General features: G+C 40.8%; 2 pseudogenes; both read right to left on the bottom strand.

Annotated features, from left to right (window-relative positions):
* Nucleotides 1–12120, bottom strand: part of LOC127209483 (zinc finger protein 431-like) — a 33677-nt pseudogene that overhangs the window by 15771 nt on the left and 5786 nt on the right.
* LOC127209609 (zinc finger protein 844-like) lies at nucleotides 6451–8177 on the bottom strand (annotated as a pseudogene).

Genomic DNA, 12120 nt, shown 5'->3' with positions numbered 1-12120 from the left:
TTATTTATTTTGGTTTTTCGAGACAGGGTTTCTCTGTGTAGCCTTGGCTGTCCTGGACCCGCTTTGTAGATCAGGCTGGCCTCGAACTCACAGCGATCCACCTGCCTCTGCCTCCCGAGTACTGGGATTAAAAGGCGTGTGCCACCACGCCCGGCTCAAGTAATGGATTTCTTTAACCCCACTAGCTTCCAAAATAATTGGCACAGAGAGACTATGGTTTATTATTTACAAACTTAAAGCATTGCAGCTGGGCAGATTTCAACTCTCTCAGCTTGTTAGCTATCTCTCAGCTACACAACACAAGTTACTTGCCAATACCTCATCCTTTCTGGGCTGCATCTGCTCCATCAGGCCATGTGCTCTTAGTTCATCTTCTGTTCCTTTCCTCTCCTCCTCTCCCTGCCTCATGGCCTCTCAACCCAAACCCAGGAACTTAAACTCCTCCTCCCTCTCTTCTGCCAAGTCAGTAGCTTCAGTGCTTTTTATTAACCAATCAACTTTAAAGTAGTTACAGCAAGCTTTATATAACAAAGTCAAGTGTATGTGAGACTGTGTGCTTGTCTGGGCAGCAACCAGATCTTGGGGGGCATAGACACCTGCATAAGGAAACCCCCTATCCCTACATCCTTGTTGGTAGAAAAACGTAGCAGTAACTTGGCACAGATGCTTATGGTTTTCAAGCTTAAAAGCTCTCTAGCATTCTGGCTCAGGGGTGGTGGTGTGTGTGTTCCAGTTCAGCTCACAAATAGGTTCTGTGGCCCTGATCAATCAGTAGTGCCTTGATTATGATAAATTCTTGTCTTTTGCATTGGTGTTTGTGTGGTGTTGGCTCTATATAGGCCTCATAACACAAATGCCTCACCACATTCCTTACATTCATAGAACTTTTCTCCAGTATGAATTTTTTCATGATGATGGACACTGTAGCAATGTACAAAGGCTTAAGCATTTTTAAACACACTGATAAAGTGTTGGGGGACGGTCTGATGTATTTTGATGCTAATTATTGTTTGCTGTCTCTGTGACCCACCTTTTAAGTAATAAAAAGCCATCCCACCTGAGCAGGGCTGCCTATGTAGGTACAAGATTCCTAAGATATACATAAACCCTAAAACAAAACAAAAACCTATCTAATGTGTATTTAAAGCTTAATGCCTTTTTCCTCTGCTCAGGGCAACTGGCTTGTTTCTAAAACAGAAAGCATTTTCTCAGAAAACAGGTTGTGGCCCAGCTTATACATCAAGGGCCACAGAGCCTAGAGAAGGACATTTCGAACCATACAATCTTGTTTTGATTTCAATATGACGATAACTGTATGTTCATTGTTAATGGTGATGTTATATTTTGTCTTTAAAAGAGGTCAAAATAAAACAGACCTTAATAAAAGAGAGACTGCTAACTTTAAAAAGTCTATGTTTACATGAATTCAAACTCTAGAACAAGCAGTTAACTTATATTGCTAATTCCACTACGTGGGAGTAGCTCTAAGACTAGCTGAGACATGCGCATCCTGCACACCTAATACGTTCATAGTTTTTGTTTTGTTTTTTTGGTTTTTCGAGACAGGGTTTCTCTGTGTTAGCCTTGGCTGTCCTGGACTCACTTTGTAGACCACGCTGGCCTTGAACTCACAGCGATCCGCCTGCCTCTGCCTCCCGAGTGCTGGAATTAAAGGCGTGCGCCACCACGCCCGGCTACATTCATAGTTTTAAGGCTGTATAATGTTTGTGAGAAATTATGTTTTCAGGATAATCCACTGACACTGGACCAGACCTGACAGGATTCATTCCCTCTGGGGAGCTGCACTGCGCTAAGGCAGTATTGCTCAGGTAAGAGGGGGGCACCTTCTCAGAAGCAATCATGTCTGAAGGTGTACACCAGAGGGGGCGCGATCATGCCAGACCAGAGAAGAGCCAAGCTGAGAAGATGAGCAAACTGTACTATCAGCAGTCCCTTGAGAGAGGTCAGTGCAAACCCTCATGACTACAGAGAGTTGGTTGTTTGGCTTTTGCTTCCATTTTTAGCATTTTATTGATTGATTGATTGATTGAGACAGGGTTTCTCTGTGTAGACTTGTCCTAGACTCACTTTGTAAACCAGGCTGGCATCGAACTCACAATGATCCACCTGCCTCTGCCTCCTGAGCGCTGAGTTTAAAGGGCTGCGTCACCACCACCTGGCCATTTTTAGCATTTTAGTTTCTGGATTTCACCTTTTTTTTTTTTTTTAAATAAAGATTTATTTATTATTACGTATACAGTGCTCCTGCAGGCCAGAAGAGAGTGCCATATCATATTACAGATGGTTATGAGCCACCATGTGGTTGCTGGGAATTGAACTCAGAACCTTTGGAAGAGCAGGTGGTGCTCTTAACCACTGAGCCATCTCTCCAGCCCCTGGACTTCACCTTTTAAAACCTCTTTGCCTTTTTGTTTTGCTTTGTTTCTTGAGACAGGGTTTCTCTGTGTAGCCTTGGCTGTCCTGGACTCACTCTGTAGACCAGGCCGGCCTCGAGCTCACAGTGATCTGCCTGCTTCTGCCTCCCAAGTGCTGGGACTAAAGGCATGGGCCACCATGCCCAGCTTCTTCTTTGCCTTTTAAACTCATGAGCTCCTCTTTTCTCATCTCCCCCAGTTCCCCACCCCCCACTTCAGCCTCTCAATAGCTGGGACTCCAAGTGCACATGCTGTTGCTTCTTTTATTTGGTTTGGTTTTTTGGTCTTTTGAGACAAGGTTTCTCCAGGTAGCTCTGGCTCTTCTGGAATTCACTGTAGACCAGGCTGGCCTTGAACTCAGAGATCTGCCTGCCTCTGCCTCCGGAGCATTGGGATTAATGGTGTGGGACACCACCGCCACTCGCCCAGCAGTTGGGCTCTGTTCTTGAACATGTTTAAAGCCCTTTCCCAGACATTAGAACTAGGTGATGTAACAGGGAAACCAAGTGTTATTGTTGATAGCTTCTGACTTGGTGTTAAAGGGATTTTTTTTTAAATGAGAAAAAAATTACCCATGGAAACACTAGATGTCATAACAAGACATTAAAATGTACCGTAACACCTGTTTTCTCCCCTCACATACAATCATGATTATGCACTCTGGTGATTAGTTAGGGCCTTTTAAGATACTCTGCATCTTTGCTGTCTTGTCTATGACAGGTGTGCCTCTTTACGGAATCACCCGTGCTTACACACTGATCTGAAGGGAACTCTGGCTTTTCCTTTTCTCCACTGCCATCACCTCTCTCATCACTCGAGACCTCTCATGAGGCCTGTGGCATATGTAAATAGGTCATAAGAATGATCTAGTCTGACCCTTGTTGTCCAGGTGGGTAAGAATGATTCACTTTTAAGTGGAATCTCTTCCAGAAGACAAACTACTTCAGTGGGTGAAGGCTTTAATGTCTTGGTTTATTCATACCAGGGCTTAATTCTTTGCCACAAAGTCTGTCTCAGTATTTTCATCTTGGCTTTGGCAGTGCAGTAGCTCTGCAGGCCCTTTAGGAGGGGAGCTTTCCCATCAGCCCTTCCCTTCGCTTCTGTGTGATCACATGCTTTCTGTACCAGTGAAAGAAGTGAATTTATCTCCTAATTAAGACTTTCGCTTGTCTATTTAGTTTTCTTTGGATCTCATGATTTATGGAACAATAAATGCCATTTAATGTTGTGTGCTATTTTGGATTCCTTATCAGGTTTTAGAAGTAGGGTGAGAGAACTCTGGTGCCCCATATTTGACCATGGTTGACCACGTCCCCTTGATGGGGAGGCCTAGTGGCACTCAGAGGAAGGATAGCAGGCTACTAAGAAGAGACTTGATACCCTACAAGCATATACAGGGGGAGGAGTCAGTCACAGTTATAGGAGAGGGGAGTAGGGGGAAAGCGAGAGGGAGGGAGGAATGGGAGGATACAAGGGATGGGATAACAATTGAGATGTAATATGAATAAATTAATAAAATATTAAAAAAAAAAATGAGAGAGAGCCGGGCATGGTGGCGCACGCCTTTAATCCCAGCACTCGGGAGGCAGAGGCAGGCGGATCGCTGTGATTTCGAGGCCAGCCTAGTCTACAAAGTGAGTCCAGGATGGCCAAGGCTACACAGAGAAACCCTGTCTCGAAAAAAAAACCAAAAAAAAAAAAAAAAGAGAAGAAGAAGTGGGGTGAATGTACTTGCAGGCTCCTCGGACTTGAAATTGTGCTGAACAGCATGAAGTGAAACTGTACGAAACCCACGACCCCAGGAGTTTGTTACTTTGGTTAATAGGAAGCACAGCTCAGTATAATAAATGTTTTCTGATTGTTTTGTTAACAAAAAAAAAAAAAAAAAAAAAAAAAAGGAAAGTGCAAGAGGCAGCCAGCAAAGACAGGGAAGTGGTGAGGGGGACAAGGTTTCATCTCTGCAGCTCAGAACAGGCTGCTCTGGCAATGGGGAGGGAATCTCAAACTACCATTTTTCCTTTCTGCAGCCAGAGCTGTAAAAAGCAGCTTTTAAGCCGGGCATGGTGGCGCACGCCTTTAATCCCAGTACTCGGGAGGCAGAGGTAGGCGGATCACTGTGAGTTCGAGGCCAGCCTGGTCTACAAAGTGAGTCCAGGACCGCCAAGGCTACACAGAGAAAACACTGTCTCGAAAAACAAAAAAAAAAAAAAAAAAAAAAAAAAGCAGCTTCTAGTCCCAAACCTGCATTATCTGAGATCAGCTCCTGTGCAGGAGCAGGCCAGTGTGGAAGGTCCTCGGGCTAACGGAAACTTGGGCCTACTAGCCTTAGAAGGCTGATGGTAAGGTCCTGAGTCTGTTTACCTATGTGTGAATCTACACGGAAATAAGAAATGAGAGAGACAGAAATTGGACCACTCACACACACAGATACTCAAGACAAAAAGGTGGATGAAGTTAAAAACTTTTACCGACAAATCCTCGCAAGCTCACATACGATGATGTTGACTTCAGCCAGCATTTCCTCTGCAGAAACTGCAGCTCAAGTACAGGCTTCCCTTGGGGAATTCATCTTTCCTGGTCAGCTGCTATGGCCATTTCCACAGGATCAGGCCGTACATACACATACACAAAGAATCAGGCATACAGATCTGGACATAGTCATATACATATTCAACTGATGACAAAAAAGAGCTCTTTTCATACATACATATAATTAACATACATACAAAAACAGATGGATGGATACATTTACATGCAAACATAAATCTATATACACATTTACAATTCATGGATGAAGCACATTCCAGGAGACCTCAACCAACATTTATTATCTGGTCACAATTTTATACTTCTGAGACAAAGCTCTCTACGTCAGAAAAGGAATTCCCTCATAGTCAAAAAGGCCAATTAATCTCTCTCTCTCATACACACACACACACACACACACCCAGAGAGAGAGAGAGAGAGAGAGAGAGAGAGAGAGAGGAGAGGAGAGGAGAGAGAGAGAGAGAGAGAAACGTGTGCAGGTGCGCAAAACAAAACAAAATGAAACAAACCAGACAAATGCATCAGGATAACAGGTTGCATTTTTATTCATTAAAACTAATAATTTCTTATCTATGTAACCATTACATAAGTTCATAGTGAGTTTTCAAAATGATAAAGGTTGAAAGGCCTAAAAGTTAACACGGTCCAAGAAGTCACAACAATATATATATATGTTAGAGTACAGTGAGTCCAGTACAATAATTTTATCCGTCCTTCATTCCAGGGTTAGTTAATTGTCTATTCTCAGTGTATTCAGAGACCTGTGACCTTTATCTCTAGAGCTAGAAGGAAAACATACCTGAGTCATAAACCTGTCTCAGGCCCGGCTCTGTCCTAGTGAAGTCTGTGTCAATGACAAGTGGAAAAATCACAGAATTCCTGGCAGATTTTTCTTATTTTGCAGGAGGAGCTGAAAAAGCGACTTGAATCACTTTAGGAGTTATTATCAAGAATTATAAAACCATTCTCATAATAATTCTGCAAGAAAAGCAGTTACATCAGAGCACAGACAATGTCAGAGGCAATGAAGAATATACATACATGTATACATGTGTGTGTAATATACATGTGTGTGCATTATACTTTTACTATATTATATATAATTTATATAATATATATTATTTATATACTTTTATTTATATAATAAAACATAATAATATAAATATTATTTATATAATTATATATGCTTTGTATAACTTATAATATGAAATATATAATACACACATACATATATATTACACACATATACACATATATATATATAAAGGGCACAAGAAATACAAGCATGGAAAGGAAAAGAGCAGCAAGAAGCAATCTAGAGATGAGCTCCCTAGGGAGTTTATCTACTAGGGCAAACCCATCACAGATATTGCACTGGTGGGCCACCTCCAGAAAGCTCACTTGCTTGCCTCAAGTCCATTACTGCATGAATGGCTCCTGACATTGTAAAAAGGCTTTATCACCTTGATCACATTTGTAGGGTTCCTCGCCAGTATGCCTTTTTTTTTTTTTTTTTTTTGTATTCAGAAACTACTGTGACACGCAAAGGCTTTACCACATTGGTTATACTCGTAGGGTTTCTCTCAAGTATGTGTTCTTTTATGTATTCGGAGACTACTGTGGTACGCAAAGTATTTACCACATAGGTTACATTCAAAAGGTTTCTCTCCAGTATGTATTCTTTTATGTAATCTGAGACTATTGTGACACACAAAGGCATTGCCACATTGATTACATTTATAGGGTTTCTCTCCAGTGTGTTTTCTTTTATGTATTAGGAGATAACTATTACGTGTAAAGTCTTTACCACATTGGTTACATTCATAGGGTTTCTCTCCAGTGTGTGTTCTTTCATGCCTTTGAAGACCACCTTGACATGCAAAGGCTTTACCACATTGCTTACATTTATAGGGTTTCTCTCCAGTGTGTGTTCTTTTATGTATTAGGAGATGACTGTTACGTGTAAAGTCTTTACCACATTGGTTACATTCGTAGGGTTTCTCTCCAGTGTGTGTTCTTTTATGTATTAGGAGAGTACTGTTACGTGTAAAGTCTTTACCACATTGGTTACACTTATAGGGTTTCTCTCCAGTGTGTGTTCTTTTATGGCTTTGAAGACAAGCATGTTGTGAAAAGGATTTACCACATAGGTTACATTCATAGGGTTTCTCTCCAGTGTGTGTTCTTTTATGTATTTTGAGACTACTGTGATGTGCAAAGTCTTTACCACATTGGTTACATTCAAAAGGTTTCTCTCCAGTGTGTGTTCTTTCATGTCTTTGAAGCTTACTATGACATGCAAAGTCTTTACCACATAGGTTACATTCATAACATTTCTCTCCAGTATGTCTTCGTTTATGTGTTTGGAGACTACTGTAATGTGTAAAGGCTTTACCACATTGCTTACATTCATAGAGTTTCTCTCTAGTATGAATTTTTTCATGCCTTTGAAGAAGAGTGTAATGTCCAAAGGCTTTATCACATTGATTACATTTGTAGGGCTTCTTTCCAGTATGTATGCCTTCATGCGTTTGAAAATCACTGTGCTGTGCAAAGGCTTTACCCCATTGGTTACAATCATAGGGTTCCTCTCCAATACAAGCTCTTTCATGTCTTTGAGAACGACTGTGACATGCAAAGGCTTTATCACATACAGGATATTCAGAGGGTTTTTCTCCAGTATGATTTCTTTCATGCCTAAAAAGATAATTGGTACGTGTGAAAGTTTATCACATCCATTACACTGATGAATCTTTTTATCTGTATGAATTGAATTAACAATTTCGTCTATTGATAAAGAGGAACCAGATCTTAAGGTTGTATCACTTTGCTTACATTTATGGTGTTCCCCTTCATTGTGGGTTGTTTTGTGTCTTTGACTATATCTGTGACAGTAAGAGCACTTATTACAGGGCTAACATTTATAGCATCCTTCTTCTGTCGGAGGTTTTTCACAGATGTAAAGAAAACAGGAAACTTAGAGCTTTACCACACTGATTGCATTCATACATTTCCCTATAGTGTGAGTCATAACATTTACAAGGTGAACCAGGATAAAAAGAATCTCCATATTCCTAGTGCTCATAGAGATTTTCTGCATTGTGAGTTTCTGGATGGTCCTAATGATGTTGGAAAACCAATTAACTGAAAACTTGTATCACACTGAAAAGTGTACTCTAAAGTGGGGACTACGACATATCTTCTGTTTGTTCTGGGACACAGAGGTACGGTGCTTCTTTCAATATCGCTTTGCTCACATGGCCTGTATCCATTGTGACATAAGAGATAGCTAGTAAAAGAAGAATAACAAGTGAAAGGGCTGCACATTGCAGTCACACACTTAGATGTTTGTTCCTCATAGACATGTGGTGTAAGGATTAAGGTTTCTCCACAACAACCTTCTTGCCTCTCACAAACTGTCCGCTCACTAAACTGTTTTACTATGGACTATGTGCTTGTTAGAAAGTTTTGAACATATACTTATCCCTTATCCCATGTGTACACCTTCTGTACACACTGAGATACATGCTACACGTATCACACATTGAGTCATTGAGGGACATGGTTTTGTGAGAATTTATTAATCCCCAATACACTGAAAGCAGTGCTTTTCTTTAAAAATTGCAGGACACATTAAAATTCTTGGGAGGCATATTCATATCAGCTTGCACATGAAAATTACCTTCCATATCTTCTAGATCTTTGACAATGTTCTTCAATAGTGTGGTCTTCCCAATTGTATCCTAAAATATAGTACCAGAAAATGTACGTTATATAATTAAAATTGGGAAAAACTTAAGGTACTCTCTTCAGTGAATCTTAGAACCATGCCTGATTTATTCACTTCATTCCTCCTCATTCTCAATTCAAATTACAGAAGAGCATCAATAATAAACACTTGCCCCTTATTTTAAAAATGAAAAAAAGAAGTCACAGCCTTACCTATAGCCATGAGGTTCTTGTAGGTCTCCAGCATCACATCTTTGTAGAGATTCTTCTGGGAAGGATCCAGCAAAGCCCACTCTTCCCGCGTGAAGTTCACATGCACATCATCATAGGTCACTGCACCCTAAAATACGCCATACATGTGTACAGCAGAAAGCATGATAGTGACAACACTGTAAATGTATTCTTCATTGACATAAAATTCATATAATTCTGGTGCTTCTTCCACTTACTTCCTGACACAGAAGTTCTAATATAATCACCGAGTCACTTTAGAAGGAAATTGAATAATGAGGTTCACCTCTGTCATTTCTGAACTCTTTCAATAGGATACAGTCTTGCAAGAGAAAATGCAAATTAACAGAGAGAGAGAGAGAGGCGGGGGAAGGGATCAACGGTACTGAGCACACATCAGAGAAATTACATGAACAATTATTAGCCACAGGTTAAAAAAAAGGGGGGGGATGCAAGCTGGTTGGGCTGGCTCATAGGAGCATTCAGGAGGCAGGGGCAGGTGTATTTCATTGAGCTGGGTGTCAGCCTGGTCTCTGCAATGAGTTCCAGGACAGCCAGAGGTATATATTAAGACCTTGACTCCCCTACAAAAATTAATCAAGCAACACAAAACAAAAGAAAAAAAAGAAAGACCCCAGAGGACTTTACTGAAGTTCCTACAAAGAATTACACACTCACTCTAGTTCTATTTTCATCTTACAGATTCCTGAAGGGACCAGCTTAAACTGTAACATTGAAAAGGGAACAGGGAATGCATGTTTAAACAGTTACAAATGGAAAGATAGTTGGGTACCAGCCAAAGAAACTAATTCTCAGTACTATCATTTTATTTTCAGCCTCTAACCATAAGGATGAGGGGCCTTGAACATCTCCATGCCGCCCCCATTCTGTTGGAAGCCCCCTACCCTAGATTCTCCAGTTAACAAGAAAAACAACCATTGCCCTATAAAGTTAAGATAAAAATCGCTTTATATTGCCTGTCTGCTTATCACTGCTCCTTCTTCGAGATGCTCCTAGAGAGACACACTCCTGACAACACTTCCAGGTTCCAGTTGTGGTCAGTTTTGCTGAATTGTGGGTTTGCTGTTTAAAGGGTTTGCTGGAACCCTGATGACAAAGAGTGGAATCCCCCCCCCAAGAAACTGCATCTAAAAAGGTCTACTTCCAAAGTTCCCATTAGCCTTTTTTTTTTCTCCTAATGAGGGTAGGTGGGTTGAAAGGGTGGTAGAGGCATTAATGAACCCCAAATAAAGTAGAGTTTAAAAATATAAAAGCCTAGAGTGCATACTCATGCATACTGGCAAAATACTCATATTCAGTCAAAATGCTTTCAAGACAAACACAACATGTAGGAAGAATGCCACACACCTGCAATCTAATGACTCAGAAGGCTCAGGGGGTATTCATATCATGAATACATGCCATTCTGAGAAAGAGAATATATAGTCTCTGCCAAATTTCAATATCCAAGATGTGGATGAAGGTCAGCACAACAGCATATGCTTGACAAGTACAAAAACCTATGTTCCAGGCCTATTAGCCATTAATATAAAAAGAAAACAGCAAAAAGGCCAGGAAAGTTGGCCTATATCTAATCTCTGGAGCCAAAGTCAGGTGGACCTCTAAGTTGGAGGCCTGCTTTGTCTACATAACTACTTTCAGGACAGGCAGGACTATAGAAAAATTTTGTCTTCAAAAACAAGTACAACAAGCCGGGCGTGGTGGCGCACGCCTTTAATCCCACCACTCGGGAGGCAGAGGCAGGCGGATCCCTGTGAGTTCGAGGCCAGCCTGGTCTACAAAGTGAGTCCAGGACAGCCAAGGCTACACAGAGAAACCCTGTCTCGAAAAACCAAAAAAAAAAAAAAAAAAAAAAACCCAACAACAACAAAAAACCAACCAAACAAAAAAAAAAAAAAGCAAGTACAACAAAACTAACAGTAGAACAACATTCAGCTAGCAAAATAGCTTAGCACTGAACAGCAATTGCATCTACTGTATTTTATGTCATTTAGAAATAGTCTATAATGGTGAGGGCTTGAGACGGAAACTGATCAGTTTCAACCACAACACAGTAGACACAAAGACAGGAAGTGGGTTGAGTCCACAGACACTCAAGTCACATCCCCAATAAGGAATCTAGAGAGGGTCCTACTACAAAAACTTCCATAAGCTCCTCCTGAAAGCCACAAATCACAAACAAGTGTTCAAAGACACCATCCTGCCTGGGAGGTTTTTATTTTGATTCAATCTGACTCTTGTCACCATGGGCTCATGAACATCCCATGATGGAAATGCATTTAGTCTAAGTTCAATGATCCTAATAGGCTGCAAGAGACTGTACACGGTTCAAAGTCTCTTCTAACACTCAAGGCAAGCTCTTGATTGCCACATCTGTAAAATCAGAAAACAAGCTATAACTTCCAATATCCACTGGCACAGAATAGCCCCCACAATTCCAAAGAAAGGAATGTGTGCTTAGACAGAACACAGTCCATCATTTAGGGAGCTTAGGATAGAAACTCATGCAAAACAAAAACAAAAAAAAGCAAACAAAACAAAAACACACACATAAAAAATAAAAACAAACAAACAAACAAACAAAAAACACGGAAGTAAATAACTATAGACCAACATGGCTTCCTAGCTTTCTCTCTTCTTGGTCACTGGCTCAGGCTCAGCCAGCTCTCTTATCCAGCCCAGACCCACATGCTTAGGGACATTGCCATGCTCATTGCAAGAGCTTTGCCACACTAACTGTGCTGATGAATCAATACAATCATTGACTGACAGAGCAACCAGCCATTCTGGTAGAGCAAGCCATCAACTGATAACTATAGGCTCTGAAATGTTGAGAAATGAAGCTAATTAGGACACAGAGACCATAATATATCAGCAAGGTTTAAAACATCGAACCAATATGTTAACCATATGAATCAATTTAAGTACCCAACCAGCAAACATTGATGATTGCAAAAATTGGAAATCACACATTTGCCAAGAAATGAGGAGAGGGGAGCCTCTAAAATCAAGAAGAGAAATTTCTCCACAGAAATTCCCCAAACCAACAAAAACTCAAGGAACTCATAACACAATATAGCAAATCTTCAGAAGACAAAGATAGGTAAAGGTGCAAAGGAACATTGATTCCCCAGATGCAATTGTGAGGCTTCCTCCC

The sequence above is a fragment of the Acomys russatus genome, chromosome 26 (assembly GCF_903995435.1).
Source record: "Acomys russatus chromosome 26, mAcoRus1.1, whole genome shotgun sequence".
Taxonomy (NCBI): Eukaryota; Metazoa; Chordata; class Mammalia; order Rodentia; family Muridae; genus Acomys; species Acomys russatus.
The sequence above is the reverse complement of the archived record's forward strand: the minus strand, read 5'-3'. Positions and strand labels throughout refer to the sequence as shown.